This window comes from Falco rusticolus, chromosome 2 (genome assembly GCF_015220075.1).
Source record: "Falco rusticolus isolate bFalRus1 chromosome 2, bFalRus1.pri, whole genome shotgun sequence".
Classification (NCBI taxonomy): domain Eukaryota; kingdom Metazoa; phylum Chordata; class Aves; order Falconiformes; family Falconidae; genus Falco; species Falco rusticolus.
This window is the reverse complement of record NC_051188.1, coordinates 2,804,910-2,819,498: the sequence shown is the minus strand read 5'-3', so window position 1 is coordinate 2,819,498 and position 14,589 is coordinate 2,804,910. Positions and strand designations below refer to the sequence as shown.

General features: G+C 53.0%; 1 long non-coding RNA gene across 1 annotated transcript; it reads right to left on the bottom strand.

Annotated features, from left to right (window-relative positions):
• Window positions 1–12,033: 12,033 nt before the first annotated feature.
• Window positions 12,034–13,230, bottom strand: LOC119142803. The gene is made up of 3 exons (XR_005102424.1): window positions 12,546–13,230; window positions 12,384–12,438; window positions 12,034–12,218 (listed from the first exon to the last, which is right to left on the bottom strand). It is a non-coding gene; the product is annotated as an uncharacterized LOC119142803 (long non-coding RNA).
• Between the last annotated feature and the right edge of the window lie 1,359 nt (window positions 13,231–14,589).

The window sequence follows — 14,589 nt, the reverse complement described above, 5'->3', positions numbered from 1 at the left end:
TCTATAACTGTAGTCTCTGTTGTTACCGCATATCCGGCGTATCGGACTCCTTGTTCCATAAAGCTGCTTCCATCAGTATACAATTCCCAGTCTGGTCGCTCCAATGGTACATCCTTCAGATCTTCACGACTGGAATAAACATACTCGATGGTAGCCAAGCAATCATGTTCCAGTCGTCCTTCTTCCTGTATGGAACTTAAAAACACTGCAGGATTTACCAGGTTAGTGTCTTTAGAATCACATCATCTGTTCAGTCAATACCACCTGGTACTTCATCATTCGGCTGGGGACAGCCAATGTCCCCCCTTCTGTTCTAGGACAGTTATCACCATGTGTGGAACATAGACTGTTATTGTTCTTCCCAAAGTCAATTTCCGAGCTTCTTGTATGAGCATCACTGTTGCGGCCACTGCTCGAAGGCAGTTTGGCCACCCTTTACTCACTGTGTCCAGTTGTTTAGAGAAATATCCGACTGGTCGTTTCCAGCTTCCTATCCTCTGGGTTAACACGCCCAGTGCAAGGTGTTGTCTTTCATGTACAAACAGCTGGAAATCTTTGGTTAGATCCGGCAGTCCCAAGGCAGGTGCAGACATTAGGGCACGTTTCAACTCTACAAAAGACTTTTGCTGTTGTGGGCCCCATACAAAGGGAGAGTTCTTTTGGGCCTCGTACAGCGGTTTAGCTATTAGCCCATAGTTCATGATCCAAAGGCGACACCACCCAGTCATTCCCAAAATGCTCTGAGTTCATGAATATTTCTCGGCTCAGGTACCACAAATAGCTTCTTTGCGATTTTTTCCTAATGTCGTTGTCCTTTTGAAATCTCAAAGCCGAGATATATCACAGTCTGGCAGGCTATTTGGGCTTTCTTCCTGGATACCTTATACCCATTTAGTCCCAGGAAATTCAAAGGTCAATAGTCACCTGTATACAAGTAAATCTTTCTTCTGTAGCAATCAATATCATCCACATATTGTAAAATAAATGCCCAGGTCTTGGTTTCCTGTTTCCAGATTTCAAGTTCCTTTGCTAAATGATTTCCAAAAATAGTTGGACTGTTTTTAAATCCTTGGGGTAATCTAGTCCATGTCAGCTGCATCTTTCGGTTTGAGGATTTTCCCATTCAAAAGCAAACAGTTTTCTGCTTCCTTTTCCAAAGGTATACAAAAGAAAGCATCTTTTAAATCAAGCACTGTAAACCACTGATAATCTCCCTCAATGCTGTTAACAGTGTATAAGGGTTTGCTACTACAGGATAAATATCCTTAACTATTGATTTACTGCTCTCAAGTCTTGTACCAGTCTCTATTCACCCGAGGTTTTCTGACTGGTAAAATAGGAGTATTACTCAGATTCACATTCTTCCAAAATTTTATACTCCAAAAATTTATCAATCAATTTCTTCAATTCCTGTCTCACTTCGGTTTGATTGGATATTGTTTAATTCTCACTGTTCCTGCGCCTTCCTTCAAATCTATTTTAACAGGTTCTGCTAGTTTCGATTTACCAGGAATATTTGTTTCCCATACAGTAGGGATCACTGCCAAATCCACCTCCGGTGGAATTTCTTGTTCCTTTACCTTTTCTTGTATCATCAGGATTTCTCCCGTTTTTGACTCAGGTATTTTCAAGAAAAGTTCTCCTTCGTCAAAAACAATCTGTGCATTTAATTTGGATAACAAATCTCTTCCTAAGATCGGACATTCTGGTACATACAAAAATTCATGTGTAATTATCTTATTTCCAAATTTCAAATCCAGGGGTTGCAGGAATGGCCTGGTTTTGTTCCAATTTTTCCTTTACAGGTATTTAATAAAAAAATGTCGCTCCTGTATCCACTCCCAACCACAATTTAACAACATTTTTTTCCACTTTCTTATTATCAGAAGTTATAGCCATTACCAAATTATCTCTAATAGTTAGCTTACATTCATCCTGCCAATCCTTTCTTTGTCTTAAGTAAAAAAAACAAATCCACATTGGCATTTTTTCCATTTCCCTTCTCTTTTACAATACAGCATTAACTGCAGAATAGTGTTATAATTCAGTGTCCCATTCGTGGGCCACTTTTCCTGATCATCCAATATATACAAAGGCCACCAATTATTACAATACTCAAATTATTACAATACTCAATCATCTGGCTCTTTTGCAGATCATCCTGTAAATTTCCCCAATGTGCCAATAAACATCCCAACAAAGAATTTTTCGGGATTTTGTCATTTACAGCAAGATTACCCATGCTTTTACTTTTAAACAACCGAGTTAACTTAGTTGCCATGGTGTAATTACTCACAGTACAATACACAATTATTCAACTCTGTCACTCCGATCCGCGGATCCACACTCCACACTCGCTTTCGTTCTCAATTACACGTCTCACCCTTACAGCCACACTCACACTTTCCCACAGTTACTTTAAACAAACATATAACACAATATTATACCTCTTAATTTTCTTCTTAATACACAAACTCACAAAAACAAAAAAAAACCAAAACCCCCTTCTAACTTCTTGTTAGAGGCACTACCTTAGAGAACACTATAGCATATAGGTTCTCTTGTTTCCACTTTTGTCTAACCCTGCAATAGCTTTCGCTTATGTCTTACGGGCAGACTCCTATCCTACCCTGCGCAGCTCTTTCACCGCTCTGACAGGTAGACTTACTCAGTGGGACTCCAACCCACTCTTTCCCATACAATTATTATAGTGGGACTCCACCCACTTCCTCTAGTGCACTTACTTACTACAATTAAAAAAAGAAGTGTCTTACCCAAAAATCCCAGGAACGTCGCGAAGAGCCTTACGGATCGGGGATCGATGGGTATCCCCGAGAAATCCTCGGTGCCGGCTGGAACCGACAGGTCCCCGACTCCTCCGGTCTCCTTCAGCGAGGTCCCATCTGGTCGCCAAAACTGTTACCGAAATCTCGGAATGAAAACTTATCGACACCAATGTGATGTAGATAAGCAGACACTTCTTTATTGATGGCCGGGTGCGTGAGTGAGTCCTCTCACGATCAACGCACAGGTCCCAAAATCAGACAGCATATATAGAACTTATTCATACATATTCATTAAGTATTCAAGCATAACCATGATATTTCCCGTAAATCATTAACATATTCTCCTCCTATCCGATTCTGCGCAGCAGAGCTTAGAAAGGTCTAGAAATGGGTCTGGGGCTAGATTGTGGGTAGGTGGTATATGAGTCGGTGGTCGCGATCTCCCCCCTGCCGGAATCACCTTTTACTAAGTTCACGGTTTTCTTGGCAGGCATCTACAAGCTGTCTCAGTCGACTTCCCCAGTTCCCATTAATCTCATATTCTGACATTTCAATACACCTCTGCATACAGAAGACTGGTTAAATACAAAGAAACCTTTTCAACCCTAAAGTTATTACCTATGTTTTCACACTAGTTCCAGCCCCTTCTTCTAGCCTTGGTACAGGACGTACAGAAGATCCCATAACAACTTGTTACTGTGTAGCTATAAGTTTCTTATAAATTGTTTTTTTTCTTATCCTTCTATATTTAATTTTATTAAATGATTTTATAAAATCAATCGATCAATCAAATAAAGTCAATCAATCTTAACCTATTAACAAATCGATAACAGTGGCTCCCACAGCCACTGGGGACTTGGGACAGGCGCTGTGACGCGTGGAGGGAGGGAGCGTGGCAGGGGCTTGTTGTGCTCATCATCTCCCTGCCCCCTGCAGTGCCCGACATTGCAGCTGGACCAGACTCTTGTCCCCTGGCGCAGGGACCCTGGCACAGCGCTCCCAGTAAGATCACTGGCACAGGCTGCCCAGAGGCTGTGGAGCCCCTCCTCTGCAGACGTGCCAGCACCACCTGGACACAATTCTGTGCAGCCTGCTCCAGGAGGACCTGCTTTTGCCGGGGGTTGGACTAGACGATCTCCAGAGGTCCCCTCCAGCCCTGACCATGGTGTGGTTCTGTGACCCCTGGCACTTTGGCTGAGGAGTTGAGCAAGGCTTCTCAAGGGACAACCTGACATGCAACTGCCCCTCCCAGCTGCTGTGCAAGAAACCTGCCGATCCTCACTAACAGAAGCTGGAACTTTGCCCGTGGGCTTGCTGATGTGCATGAGCCACGCAGGGCAAGAGCCTTCGCTCTTCCCATCCTCCAGTGCCGGGCAAGTGCAGATGCCTCTGAGGAGGGGCACCAGGCCCCACAAGGCCCCGCTGCCATCCCTGTCATGCAGCGTCTCCGTCTTATCCCTGGGCTCCCTCTGCTGTGTTCCCGGAGCCCTGGCCTGGTGCGATGGCAGAGCCAGCCGCAGTAACGCGCATGGGACTTGCCCGGTCCCCCAGAGCCACCTGGGTGCTGGTGGGGAAGCCGGGCTCACCCTTGGCCAGGCCATCCCACTGGAGCTGCCAGAGGGGCCAAAGCACAAGGAGTTCCCCACGGATGGCAGGGACAGGCAGCAGAGCCCCGTCGATGTGGAGCCACCCCCTGCAGCCCTCGGCCACGGTCACGCATAACCTCCTGAAGAGCTCATGCGCATCGTCCAGGACACCCTCGTGATGGCCATGGGGTACCAAACGTTTCTGCAAGTGCTGATGGCCAAGTGGCGAGGGGCGGCCTGTGCTGGGGCCCTCCCCAGGGTTCCTTCCCCCCTGCTCACCAGGAAGAGGAGCAGCCCCAGCCAGGGGGTGCCAGGGCTGCTGGGGACCAGAGTGTGGCCCCAGGGCCTTAGAGCCGAGCTGCCGGGGGAAGGTGCGCACACGGACAAGGCTGCGGATGGGGACAAAGACCAAGATGAGGACATGGGCCCGGGCACAAGTAGCCCTGTGCAGCTTCCGTACCAGCATCTGGCAGAATGGCGGCATGGTGTCGGCTTCGGAGAGCCAATTACGGATTCGTTGTGAAGCCGCTGTATGAGCTACTGAAAGCTTCCTGCAGTGGCTGCATTGACTGGACAGAAGGGGGTAACGCTGCTTTCAAGCGCCTGGAGCGAGCTCTGACGGAGGCCCCCGTGCTGGCATTACCCATGCTTTTAATAAAGACCTTTGATCTTTTCACCCAGGAGAGAGAAAGTACGGCCTTAGGAGTTTGGCACAAGTTTTTAGGGCCCCAGTGGCACGCTGTAACTGACTTCTCCCAACAGCTGGATGAGCTGAGCTCAGGATGGCCTGGATGCCTTCAAGCAGCAGCAGCAACTGGGCTACTGGTTCACGATTCCCCAAGTTCACCGTGGGGCAGAAGGTTACCGTCTAGGTACCACACTTGGTCATGACGGTACTGAAACAAAAAGGAGGACGTCGGCTGGCCCCGGACCATTGAGGAAGTCTGCTCCAGCCCCCAGATCTCAAGAAGCAGGCTGGGAGCTGTATGCTGACGGCAGCAGCTGCCCCCGAGAGGGATAACGATTGCCTGGGTGCGCTGGAACTGCCATCGACGAGGTTAACAGAATCACAAGCTTTGCCCGCAAAGGTCTCTGCTCGGGAAGCCAAACTGAATGCCCTCGCGAGGGCACGGGCCCTGAGCAAAGGGAAATGAGCCCCCACACGGGCAGGCTCCAAGTATGCCTTTGGATCGGTTCATGCGCATGGAGCTCTTTGGAAAGAGAGAGGACTATCATCTGCTCGAGGAACTGTGCTCAAATATGCGCCTCAGATCCAGGAATTATTAAAGAGCATTCAAAAACCAGCGGCGGCCGCAGTTACGCATTGCAAGGCACGTCAAGCTGGTAAGACCGCTCCGGATAAGGAAATCAGTGGGCAGGTATGGCTGCAAAGGGGGCTGCAGAGAAAGGTATCCTGACTCTGACCCCTGCAGAGGGGAGAGTCCCGCCGGAAGCACCGCCAAAACATGATGAAAGAGGATAATAAGTGAATAACTAAGTCACTGGCTGAAGAACAGCTAAAGGGATGGGCAGTTCCACTGGGGAATTGAAAATTCAGTGAAACTCCTCCGCAAGGCACTTGTAAGTAGGGCCACGCAGAGGTTATCAGATCCATTACAGGGAGGTGTGAAATACGCCTTAGAGACAATCCAAATGCTACTAAGAAGCTGATCATGGGGGTGACTAAGGTAGGAAATTCTCCTGGAGATTATTGGCAAATAGATTTCACCGGCTCACCCAGAAAAGAAGGATATCGATACATTTTGGCCTTGGTCAATACCTTCCCTGGATGGCCTGAAGCTGGAAAGCTTGTTGAACCAACAAGGTGGGGGACGTAGCCCAAATCCTGTTACAAGAAATTATTCCCTGCCTTGGTATGCCTTCAGGAGTGCCATCAGACCATGGGTCCCACGTTATCGCTGGAACCGTAAAAGAGTTGAGTAAAAATTTGTTCCTAACCTGGGATTACCGCACTCCATACAGACCGGAATCTAGCGGTCAAGTGGAGCGGGTGAACTACGCCCTTCAGCAACAACTCGGAAAAAATGGTCAGGAAACACCTATGACTTGGGTTCAGGCACTACCTCTGGCGGCACTGAGAATCAGGTTCCAGCCTCGAGGGAAGGGCGATTTGAGCCCATACAAGCTGTCGCATGGATCGCCCCATCAGGCTGCACATACACCCTCTGATACCCATCTAACGGGGCAATGAAACGGGAAAACTCAGCTAGTTTCTTTAGGGAATATTTATTTTTAGGGATATTTTGCAGGAATTTCAGAAGTACGCGACGGCGCGTAGATCCTTGGAACTCGACACACGGCTCATCCTTTCCAGCCCGGAGACCGGCTGCGTATCGAGTGGTGGAATGCAGAACCTCTAAGGGGAAAGGGGAAAGGACCATATCGCATCCTTTGTAACAACCTCTACAGCCGTCGAGAGTTGGGGCAAAGGACCCTGGACACATTATTCAAGAATTAAACGAGCCCCTTCATCATGGACAGCAGAACAGCTGGCCCCTCTCAAACTTAAAGAAACAGCATTAGTGAATAAAGTTTGATGGGACAGCAGAAAAGGCCAGATAAATAGTTAAATCAATAGCTATAGGCATTTGTAGCGTGGTACAGTGTTTCCCACTGAAGCAGTTAGGAGGAAGTTGCTGTTCATCCTCCTACTGAGCAGCATAAGCCTAAGCGAAACACAGGAGAATGTGATCGCAAAACTGGTGCGAGAGCTGGGAAGAATGAGAAACCCAAGCGGCATCGGTGCTTGCGTTCCTGTACCTCCGGCTGTGGGAGACCCAGCACCTCGGGGCCTTCTCCCAGTTGATGACAGTTATTTAGAATGGGTAGGTCACGTCACCGGCGAGGCCCACAAAGCTGGGGCGTCCCATTTTCTTGGCAAAAAGGGCCGGTGTCGACAGCGAGGAGGCGAGGGACTTCACACTCCATTGACCAGAGGGCATAAAACTCTGTTTTCATCAGGAACTGGTGAGTGCCCCCTCAATTCACCAGCCCTAGGTTTAGGATTTGCTTCCAGAAGCCTGGATGCAGTGCCACCTAACATTCCGTATAGGAAAGGCTACCCAGTGAAGTACAACTAGCCTGCCAGAATGTGAAGACTTGAAGAGGTCCCCAAAACCATGGTCTAAACGAGTTGAAGGGCAATGGAACTGCACCTTGCGTGTCTGAAGGCGTCCTTGACGGGGACACCAAAACGCGTGGAATCTGACCCTGTCGAAACGGAACTGCACCAAGGTTGTTGATGGAAGGAAAATGAGGATTTTGAAAGAGGGATTCTGGATAATGAATACCTGTAAGCAAAATCAAAATCAGGGAAAATCTTGTTCCCTAGGCCTCTCTGCTCCGGGCCTCTTGGTACGGGCAAGTGGAGATGGATACTAGACAGCGAGACTAGAGCTTGCAAAAATAACTCGACCAGTCACCCTAGGTGGACCGACCTTATGCCCCACATGGAGACAGAAACCAATTGAATGTAAACATTGGGGAAAAATTAAAAGAGCTCAAAATGCAGAAGAGCCCTGGCATGGACCCCCCACTTTGGAACTGGCAAACTGGGGTCTTGGCAGCTTTATTCTAGCTGGCTTAATGGCACTAGAGGATGGATAGTTGCTAGAACATGGAACACGGCAAAGGGAAACACTAGCTAAAGCAGCGGAAAAGGGATTCAAACTGATGGGTGAACAAGTACAAGCAAATAGCAAGTGTGCTTTACAGAATCGGCTGGTGTTAGCTTTAGTACCGGCTGAAGCACATGGAGTATGCGGGTACGTAAAACTAGATGTTGCTCACATGTCCCAAATGCTACTGAGGATCTCCAGAAACAACTGGATGAGATGCAAAGGGCTGCTTCAAGAGTTAGGCGGGCGGTCAATAACCGGGCGCCTAGCGAATCCCTTACAAACTGTCCTTGTTATAGGTATCACTGTCGTAGTTTTGTTGACGACACATAGCTGTATCAAATGGAACCTCCCCGGAAATCCATGTTGCAACACGAGCAAATGTTATAACTATCCCATCTAAATGAGGCTTTTGATTTTGGAAAGATTCAAAGCCTCCAGAAAAAAAAAATAAAAGGGCGTGGGGGTGGTATTGAATGATGCCACCACATAGATAGGGCTCTATACACATTTGTGGCGCACTGTTCTGTCAAGGGGGGGTTGCTGGCTGAGCAAAGGGACAAGACGACCACGCTCTGCTGCAGTGAGTGGCTGTAAGTTACAGAAACCGGGCCACAAAGCTGAGGCCGCGCTGACTCTCTAAAGCTGTTGGAAGTGACAAAGGAAGGGGCTTCTAATCGAGGGAGGCAGCCTTGGGAAGGGGGGAGCGAGGAAGGGACGGGGAAAAGAACTCGGTTGTCCAAGTTATGCAGGAAGAAGCCTCCGAGTGAGGGAGCTCTGGCCCCGAGGGGAGAGCAGCCGATAAAGCCTTGCAACCCCCAGAAAGTTGGTCGAAAGTAGGGCGAAGGTGACTGTGGCAGTGGGAGATCGCAACCTCGGACTCACATGGCCCCCGAGAGAGGGCAGCCCCCGCCTGGGGAGATGCGCCCTCAATAAAAACCTTCAGTAGCGCTACCTGAGGGTGCGCACTAGTTTGCACGACTAGTGAGAAACTTGTGAGCAGTCCTGTGCGTGAATGGAAAGGAATGTGTAATGCACGCTGAATGTGCAAGTGCTCTGCGTGTAGAATGTGTACCCTCGAGCAACCTGGTGAGAGTGTTAGAGGGAAACATTGCCCCGTGCTGCCAGCGCTGTAACGAAGAATGCCTGCCTTCTAAAACTTCAAATCCAGTCTTAGAGGGTTTTTCTCCGTCACCAGCTTTACAGTATCACATAAAGTGGGCAACTGCTGCCAGGGCTCGGGCACGCGCACAGGGAGCAGCCTTTCCTGATGGTCAGAGGGACCCTCCTGCGTTCCAGGGTGTGCCCATGGCCTCTGGGCCGGGCACTGGGCGGGCACCACTGTGAAGAGCCTGGGCACGGCTGAGGGGCAGGGGCAGGATCTGGGGGTCTCCCCTGCCCTCCCCCCATCTCCAGCTCAGCGTGGGCTTCTCCACCCAGCAGCATGCCGGGGGCGAAACGGGCCCTGGATGCCAGGGCCACTTGTGTTCCCCAGGCATAAGTCTCGTTTCCCCCGGCTGTCTTTCGGGGTCAGTAGAGGCCAATGTTCTAGACGGGCACGTGGTCGGGGTACCGATGGCGCAGCGTCAACCGCCGTTCTGTGCACACGCAGGTGCGAGTACATCTTCCCACCTGAACATGCCCAGAAGGGGCCCGGAGGGGCTGCATATTGAACGGTGGAGGGTGCTGATGGGTCGTAGGTTTTTTCTTTTCCTTCCCACACAAAATTCCACTGTGCTTCGTGGGTAGGTGAAAGTCTACACTTCAACGCTGTTTCTCGATGGGTAGTTTTTCCATAACACGTGGGATCTCCAGGTTTAACCCTGGTGCCGGAAAACTCCAACAAGTACACATATGCTGAATATGGGTTTGCAGCTCTGGGGCACAGCACGTTTCCTTTGGGTCCCATGAAAATGTTTTGCAGCTCATTGTTCGTGAACAATTTCTTAGGGGAGCATTCTCATGGGCAAGGGGATTTATTTCCCATGTATCAACTCTGTTCCCTACACCGGACAAAAAAATATTGAAGGGACCAAGCCCATACCCCATTTGTTACGAATCTCAAAAGGCCAAACCAGGGATAACGGGACGTTGCATTCGTGGTATATGGGCTCACCGTGGGGTCTCGATACAAACCGGATCCCGCCTTTCCAAGGGGTCCGGGTCCCCTGCTCAATGGGCAGCTGGTTGAGGTGCCCACCAGGCCCCTCTCTGCCAAGCTGCTTTCCAGCCAGGTGGCCCTAGCCTGTGCTGGTGCCGGGGCTTGTTCCTCCCCAGGGGCAGGACTCGGCACTTGTTGCACCCAGTGAGGTTCCTGCCAGCCCCTTTCTCCAGCCCAGCCCGGTCCTCCGAAGGCAGCGCAACCACTGGGGTGCCAGACACGACCACCCCCCATTTTGTGGGTGCCAGCAGTGCCCAGTGCCAGCCCGTCCCTACTGGGGTCGGGCATTGACGGTGTCGCAGCCCCAGCTGTGGGATGGATGGACGAGCCACAGCACCAGGGATAGAGAAAACATTTCTTTTTTAATATTTCAGAGGGGGGGAGCTTCCCAGGCAGTTCCCAGCCCTGCACTCCCCCAGCTGCTCACTGGCAGGGGATCGTGCTCCTCTACTGCAACTAGCGCTGCCACGGCGGGGTCTTGCAGAAGCAGATGCAGCGTGGCCGCCACAGGCGTCTCCACCAGTCCTCTAGGCAGCTCCCCGTGGGCACCTGCTGCTGGGGACTGGGCTCTGCCGGGGTGCTCCTGCCCACGGAGATGGTGTTGTCCTGGCCACTGGTGCTGCTTCTGCCTGGCCCTGTGGGGCAACTGTTGTTAACTTCGTTTGGGCTCCTCCTGCACGCTTGTACAGGGCTGCTTCTGCCTGGTCGCGTCTCCTTATGTTTGTCCTTGTCCCCACCTGCAGCATTGTCCTTGTCTGCATCCGCCCCCGGCAGCTCCACTCTAAGGCCCCTCTTGCGCGACACTCTGGGTCTCAGCAGCCCTGGCTGGGGCTGTTCCTCTTCCCTGGTGAGCAGGGGGGAAGGAACCCTGGGGAGGGCCCCAGCACAGGCCGCCCCTCCACACTTGGCTATCTGCATCCGCAGAAACTTCTCGCACTGCTTGGTCATTTTGAGGGTGTCCTGTGTGATGCACATGAGCTCTTCAGCGAGGTTCTCTGTGACCATGGCCGAGGGGCTGCCTGGGGGTGGCTCCACATCGATGGAGCTGCTTCTGCCTGGTCGCGTCTCCTTATGTTTGTCCTTGTCCCCATCTGCAGCATTGTCAGTATCTGTGTCCGACTGCGGCAGCTCCACTCTAAGGCCCCTCTTGCGCGACGCTCTGGCTCTCAGCAGCCCTGGCTGGGGCTGTTCCTCTTCCCTGGTGAGCAGGGGGGAAGGAACCCTGGGGAGGGCCCCAGCACAGGCCGCCCCTCCACACTTGGCTATCTGCATCCGCAGAAACTTCTCGCACTGCTTGGTCATTTTGAGGGTGTCCTGTGTGATGCACATGAACTCTTCAGCGAGGTTCTCTGTGACCATGGCCGAGGGGCTGCCTGGGGGTGGCTCCACATCGATGGAGCTGCTTCTGCCTGGTCGCGTCTCCTTATGTTTGTCCTTGTCCCCATCTGCAGCATTGTCAGTATCTGTGTCCGACTGCGGCAGCTCCACTCTAAGGCCCCTCTTGCGCGACGCTCTGGCTCTCAGCAGCCCTGGCTGGGGCTGTTCCTCTTCCCTGGTGAGCAGGGGGGAAGGAACCCTGGGGAGGGCCCCAGCACAGGCCGCCCCTCCACACTTGGCTATCTGCATCCGCAGAAACTTCTCGCACTGCTTGGTCATTTTGAGGGTGTCCTGCGTGATGCACATGAGCTCTTCAGCGAGGTTCCCTGTGACCATGGCGGAGGGGCTGCCAGGGGGTGGCTCCACATCGATGGGGCTCTGCGCCCTGTCCCTGCCATCCGTGGGGAACTCCTCGTGCTTTGGCCCCTCTGGCAGCTCCAGTGGGATGTTGAAGCCAATTGGGAGCCCTGGCTGCCCCGCCAGCGTGCAGATGGTTTTAAAAGAATATTGAGGTCCCAAGATGTTCATTGATGCTGGCTCTGCTGTTGCAGCCGGCCAGGGCTCTGGGAAGGAGCAGGGGGAGTTCAGTGAAGAGGAGCTGCTCCGGGACAGGGAGTGCGGCACGGTCTCTGGGGAGCAGTGCTCCACGCTTGACGCTTCCAGGCTTGCCCTGCAGAGGGGGAGAGGGAAGAGACCCCCGCTGCACCCGGCCCCTCCGGCGGGACTCACGGGCAGCACACCCTCCTTGGCGGCAGGCAGCGCTGCCCAGCGTGGGCAGGGGCAGGGCATGGGCTGAGGGTCTGGGGCAGGACCTGTGGGTGTCCCCTGCGCTTACCCCATCTCCACGGTTGGTGTGGGCTTCTCTGCCGCTCCATGTGCCTGGGGAGAAGCTGCCAAGAGAGGAGATGGTGTGAGTGGCCAGCAGCCCAGAGCCCCAGGCCAGGCCTTCTGCAGGGTGTCACCCGTTTCCAGGTCAATTGGGGCCGGAGCCACTCACCGCTCTCCTCCTCGAACCGGGCTCTTGTCGTGCTCGTCTGAGGCTTTGTCTTCTTCCTACGCCCCTGCAGGACCCCAGCAGCTGGGTGAGGAGACGGAAACAGCTCCCGGCCCCACACCTTAACCTCCCACCCTACCCCTCCCTGCACGGAGGGGCAGTGCAGAGCAACTGTCACCTACCCGGAGTCGCCTGAAATACAGTATGGCTGCGACCGGGCTGAGCTCCAGCATGAACATCAGCATCATGACATGGAGCACGTCAACCATTATGGGGATGTCGTGATGCCCCATGGCGCTGGCTGTGGTGTGGCCACGGTGCTCCGAGTTCTCAGCCCAGACCCACGGTGCAGATCCCCAGTGACCTACTGGGTCCCCAGTGAGAGGACACCCAGCACTGCCGGAGTGTGGCAGAGGCTGCAGTCTGCAGCCCGCCCAGACGGTGCCAGACGGCCCACTGCCTTCCCCGTGGGGCGCGCACCCCCCTTTTATAGTACGGGAGGCAGCCGCCCCCGCCCCCCTTTGTGACATCACTGGGGCAGTCACAGCCCCCCTTTGTGAAAATTCCTGGGGCAGCCAGAGCCCCCCTTTCCCTCTGTGACACTGGACAACCCCTGTGACCTTCCCTGGGGATTTGCGAAGCTCACTCACTCTCCCCTTCCCCCGCTGAGGGTGGGCAGGGAGAGCAGGGAAGCGGCCTCTCCGCGTAAGCCGGGAGACGTTTGAGCAGTGGCAAGCCATGGCTGCCTGGGAAATGCCGGTGCTTGACTGCTCCCCTCTTACTGAAAAGTTGAAGGACTGTAAGGCGTGCCTTTCCTCACCAGGGATGGCACGGGGCCATGTTAGCTGGCACGATTCAAAAGCTGTAGCAGATAGAATGACACCGCTTAGGAAGGAACGAGAAGCGTGACCAGGAAAAGCCACGGTGCGTGCTGTGTTGGGAGCCGCACGAGTGGCGGCCCAGAAGGAGAGGCGCCTGATTAAACCAACTAATGATGAAATGGTTAAACCCTTGCAAGAACATATAAAAACCCTGCAGAGCCAGCTAAGTGCTGAACGTAACAGCACTCAGCGACTCCACACGCTCTCTCAGATGCCTTGGATGGAGAACAAACTTCACGGTCCGAATGAGAGGAAGGGGGACAAGAATCTCCTGATCAGACAGATCTTAATTCTGTTGTGGATAGTCTGCTGGGATTTACAAGATCGGCACGGCGGGCCGAGAAACAGGGCCCAAGACCTTTGTACTTGTCTAAGGAGTTGGAAATGGACCGAGAAACGTTTTACCCCACTGGGGTTGGGCACTGACGGTGTCGCAGACCCAGCTGTGGGATGGATGGACGAGCCACAGCACCAGGGAGAGAGAAAACATTTCTTTTTTAATATTTCAGAGGGGGGGAGCTTCCCAAGCAGTTCCCAGCCCTGCACTCCCCCAGCTGCTCACTGGCAGGGGATCGTGCTCCTCTACTGCAACTAGCGCTGCCACGGCGGGGTCTTGCAGAAGCAGATGCAGCGTGGCCGCCACAGGCGTCTCCACCAGTCCTCTAGGCAGCTCCCCGTGGGCACCTGCTGCTGGGGACTGGGCTCTGCCGGGGTGCTCCTGCCCACGGAGATGGTGTTGTCCTGGCCACTGGTGCTGCTTCTGCCTGGCTCTGTGGGGCAACTGTTGTTAACTTCCTTTGGGCTCCTCCTGCGTGCTTTTACAGGTCTGCTTCTGCCTGGTCGCGTCTCCTTATGTTTGTCCTTGTCCCCACCTGCAGCATTGTCCTTGTCTGCATCCGCCCCCGGCAGCTCCACTCTAAGGCCCCTCTTGCGCGACACTCTGGGTCTCAGCAGCCCTGGCTGGGGCTGTTCCTCTTCCCTGGTGAGCAGGGGGGAAGGAACCCTGGGGAGGGCCCCAGCACAGGCCGCCCCTCGCCACTTGGCTGTCAGCATCTGCAGAAACCTTTCGTACTGCTCGATGTTTTCGAGGGTGTCCTGCATGATGCACATGAACTCCTCAGTGTGGTTCTCTGTGACCATGGCCGAGGGGCTGCCAGGGGGTGGCT